Source organism: Pinus tabuliformis, chromosome 7, assembly GCF_031772625.1.
Source record: "Pinus tabuliformis cultivar Carrire ecotype Pingquan chromosome 7, CPIR1, whole genome shotgun sequence".
Lineage (NCBI taxonomy): Eukaryota > Viridiplantae > Streptophyta > Pinopsida > Pinales > Pinaceae > Pinus > Pinus tabuliformis.
Window position 1 is genome coordinate 1,421,329,232 of NC_142293.1, and position 5,410 is coordinate 1,421,334,641.

The window sequence follows — 5,410 nt, forward strand, 5'->3', positions numbered from 1 at the left end:
ACTATTGTTTCAATGAAAATTATTCGAACTTCTTACCTCAATATATGAAGAGTGTGAAGTGACTTATTAATTATTGCATCTTTTACCAACATTATCTAAGGAGGCAGAGGAAACTACAGCCAAATAGGTGTTTTAATAGTTAGTTTTCTAGATTTAGAGTTGTTCACATTTTCTATTTAAAATTAATTGGAACAAGTTTGGTATAATAATATTTTTTTTTATAGATAGATATTGTGAAGAATAATTTATTTTAGAAATATAAAATTTTTCTTCTATTGTAGCTCATTTGCATTCTTTGGTAGTTGTGTAAAAGGTCTTCCATTGGGGAGGCAAACAACAAGAGGCATTTGATTCTTTAAGACAAAAGCTCAGTTTAGCATTTATACTTTCTCTTCTACACTTGAAAAGGAATTTGAGTTGCAGGTTGATGTTTGCGACTATGCCATGGGCGTAGTCCTTATGCAACATGGTAAGCCCATTTCATTCATTCAGAATTTTTCAATGGTGTAGGGTTTAAGTTGTAGTGACAAAGGTACTTTCATTGGATGGGTTTTCTTCAGCAAAATATATACTTTCAAGATGTACAATCAAGCTTGAGTCAAGGGAGTCAAGTACATGAATTTGTTTACCATTTGTATCATAATGTGTTGTATCGTTTTGGTAAGAAGGATGTTGCTATTGATGGTAACATGGAAAAAACCAAGGACTTCATTGAACAACTCCAAATGGTACATCAAATAGTGCAAGATCAACTTCAAAAGAGCAAAGGCAAGTACAAAGCAAGGCACGATAGGCATCATGTAGATCACAAGTTCCAAGTCCGTAATAAATGGATCAAGATTGGAAAGGTGAGGGAACTGTACCCTCACCTGCTAGACAACTGAAATTGATATTTTAGGATCCAAAAGGCTTCCAGTGGGGAGGAATGATCAAGTGCTCAAAAAATATCTCAAAATTCAAAGTTTTCAGATTGGTGTGGAACCTAGACGACTACATAGTGCTTGTCATCTTGAATCTAGTGCAACTCGTTTCACATGAAATAGACTCCGTATGACTCTAAAAACAAGTTCTCTTCACTTTCCCAAACAAGCAAATTTTCAAAGAAAAGGATAGCATAGTTACCAGTTCGTACTACTGATTATGCATCCATACTGCTGAATAGGTGCTAATGTGGCAGAGCTCACTGTACATTTTGACTATTCAACTGTTTATTTCGGTGAATGAGGTGTTGACAAGTGTTGTTTTATTATGGGTGCAATTGGTGCAATCTTATTGGTTTGAATGGTGGCCAACCACAGGCTGACACATGGCCCAACCTGAGGCTGCCACGTGGCAGCCCGGGAGGCCACCAAAATCTCTTTTGAAGTTTGGGCGTATGCAGCGGAGGTTGAACCCGCGAGCTCCCAACACACACCAAATCCATATGCCAATATGCCAAGTGGTTGTTACTTAACCATTATGAAGTTGTGTTCATTATAAAGTTTAATGTCGCCCAGTTTGGAGGTTGGGCTAGCCCGCAAACTTAACTGCCCATGTGAACACCGCATTTTTAGCCGCCAACAATTTATGTGACCGCCGGAATAAAGGGGCCAATGTCGAGGACTAGCCCATGGGCGCATGGCCTTTTATATGACCTTTCTCTTGATTTTTAGGCCTCAACGACCAAATTATCCATCCGACAAATCACCTGGATTTCAGCAGGTTTGGTGGTCAGTTAGCGGGAATTTGGGTGAAAATGAGGGTTCGGTGCTGGATTTTGGGAAATTTGTTGAGCAAATAGTGGAGAAACTAAGAGAGGTCATGAATTCTTCAATTTTCAACCAAATTGAGAGCAAAAAGAGGCTAGATGGCCTTTTTTGGATATTCTAGACTCATTTGAGCAAGTTGTAAAAGCATTTTAGCATTGTAAAAACATATTTTTACACATTTTTAGCATAATAGAGAGGCCCAAGCCATTGGAAGTTGGACCAAGGAGACATAGCCTAGGATGGGTGAACTCCTTCATCATGTTCCTATTGTGATGTGTTGTTGGTGATGTTTTGTACATTTATTTGTTTTGATCATCACTACATCAATTTGAAATTTGCAGTAGCAGAAATACCAGTTGACTATATTCTAGGAAATATATTCCTAGCAGCTATTGAACCTCATGGGTCAACTAGGCTAAAAGAAGATAAAGTTGGTTACTTTATCTCTATTCCTACATCAAAAGGAACAACAAAAAGGATTGAGTTACCATATATCTCAAATCATAGAATCTCTACAATGGTCCAAACTGTCCAAGAATTGGACAAAGCAGAAGCAAAACTATCAGATCTAAAAGATCTCAAATCTACATTGAAAGTAGAAGACCAGTTAAAAAATTCTCAGGTTAAGAAGAAAATTGAGGAACTGAGGAAATAGATTGAAGAAGAATGTTGCTCGGAAGAACCAAATGCATTCTGGCACAGAAAGCAGCGTACTGTCCATCTCCCATACAAGGAAGGATATACATGCAAGCCCTGTAAAAGTAGAGCCATTCCAATGAATAGGGAATACATAGATCTCTGTGAAAAAGAGATCAAGCAACTTCTGGATCGCAAGCTCATTCGAGAATCTAACAGTCCCTGGAACTGTTACGGATTCTATGTCAACAAAAGAGCAGAACAAATCAGAGGGATTCCAAGGCTGGTAATAAATTTCAAACCTCTAAATTTTGTTCTTACCGATGACACCTATCCAATTCCCCACAAAGGAGATCTGATTGCAAGGATAGCAGGAGCTAAGATATTTTCAAAGTTTGACTTGAAGGCAGGATTTTGGCAAGTAGCCATTTCAGAGGAAGATAAGTTCAAGACTGCCTTCAGTATTCCAGTAGGCCACTATGAGTGGAATGTCATGCCTTTTGGTTTGAAAAATGCTCCATCTAAATTCCAGAAGGTAATGGATAAAATATTTAAGCCATACTTTGACTGGCTTATAGTTTACATTGATGATGTTCTAATTTTTTCTAAGAACATCCAAGACCATTTCAAGCATGTTCATACATTTAAGCAACTGGTAAAGCATAATGGTCTAGTTTTAAGCAAGAAAAAGATAGAAGTTTTTCAAACTACTATCAAATTTCTCGGCCATACTATTTTCAATGGCCAAATTTCTCTGCAGAAGCATGCACTTGAGTTTGCTAACAAATTCCCAGATGTTATTACAGAAAAAAACCAGCTTCAAAGGTTTTTGGGTTGTTTAAATTATGTCAGTAAATTTTACAAGGATTGTGCCACAGACAGGAGTGTATTAAATAAGAGGCTTAAAAAAGAGCCACCCCAGTGGACGGAAGAACACACTAGAGTTGTTTTGAACATCAAAGCCAAGGTAAAGTCTCTTTCTATTCTATATGTCTCTGATGACAGTGCATTCAAGATTGTTGAAATAGATGCCAATAATATAGGATGGGGAGGTATCCTAAAGCAGAGAAAAAATGGCACTCAACAAGTTGTCCAGTTTGTAGTAGGCACCTGGAATCCTACTGAGCAGAATTACTCCACAATTGAGAAAGAAGTAAAAGCTGCGTGGAACTGCATTAGAAAATTCGCTGTCCATTTAATAAACAGACAGTTCTTGCTCCAAACTGATGCTTCAGCTTTGCAGAAATTTTTAACTAAGTACATTAAGAAACGAGGAGAGGCAAAATTTGCTAGTTGGAAAACACTCTTTTCCAACTTCGACTTTTAAGTTGAACATATCAAGGGCACAAAGAACTATTTACCATATTTTCTTAGCAGAGAATTTATCTAGCCACAAGAACATATAATGGTCATTGTTATAGAATGGGACCAAAGCCAGAAACAGGATGTCCTATGTACAATACCAGACAACCAAGACTGGGAAGAATACAGAGACAAATGGAACCCAACCTGGCAGTTGAGAAATACAAAAGTGTTAGATGCCAATTTGCAAGTGCATACTGACATTCAACATCTTGTACCAGAAATAAGGGTGTACCCAAAAGGGAGTAGATGGATTCATGACATGATCTACACAAGAGCTAAAAGAGATGCATTGTATGTAGAAGATGACCTTCAAAGAGATTTTCATGATATCTCAGGAATCTGGTCACATGGAGGTATCCGCCATGGGATTTATGAAAAATATTTATGCATAAATTGTACCAAAAATGTTGCATGGCCCACGCCTACTCATACCACTGCATTATGGCCAGGAGGAGATCCCAAGATAATCTTTCTAGACATAGTATATGATTTCTCAACATATAAATAGCTGTGGTGGGATTTTCTGAATGTATATGACAAAGAAGAAACCCATTATATTAAATTAAAATTTAGTACAATGGGGATAATGCAAAGAAATCAACAATGTGACTATCTACAAAAATGGTGGGCCGACTACAGTGTTAATAGAATAGCAATGGACCCACTCTATCATGAAGCATACTGCAGATTCCACTGTGATATTTGTTTTGAACACAACATCCCATATTGCTTCCACATACCTTATAAAACTGTAAAAGAAATGACGGCAGGAGATTGGTCTCTTTTTCATGATGAGAATAAAACTTTAAAAGTATACATGTCCCGCCATTATGAATGTCTTGTATTAACTAAAATGAAACATCAAATCATTCTAGGGAAACCTATGATTGTTCGGAGGATTTTCACCAAAGCATGGGATGAATTATTGTACAAAAAGCATAGATTCCCTGACATTACTGTATTTTGACGGTTCTCATGGGCTTAACCGACAAAAGAATCCATTATTGTAATAATGTTGTCCAATCACAAGGACTTAGTTGGGCCCAGATTTTCTCATGGGCTTTGCAGGACAAAAGTATCCACTTTGTAAACATTGTAGATAGCATATTTTCTGTAGACTTTTGAATAGTATTTACTTTTCAAGACTAATAATCTTTGTGCAGATGTCACCTCAGTGCTACCCAAAAGTAATGATTCCGTCCCTTTTTTTTGACAGTTTTACCTTTTTGAAATGAGGCTTGGGACTTCTTCCCTCTATTCTTCTTTGATTCTTCTCCTTCTGGACATCTTGAGGATGTATGTCTAGTTTTGCCACACAACCAACAAGTGAGTTTGTTCCACTTTTCTTGCTTTGATATGTGTAAATGAATGTCAGAGGGTTTATAATAGTGTGTCCTTGGGACATACCTATAGTAGCCTTTCTTGGCTTTAGAGGAGCGGCCTTTATATTGTTGAGAAGGATTTCTTCTTTCTTTGTACACTTTAGTAGTCTGCTTATACTCTTTTTTAGCCCTTTTCTTTGTTTTCCTTCTCTTGACCAGAGGGTCATCAACTGTGAGTCCATATTTACTGCAGATGGACTTTCTGTCTGGAAGCTTTGAAAGTTTTTCCAAAGACTTATTTGATTTGGAACTGGTGCATAAGCTTACCAATGTTTTTTT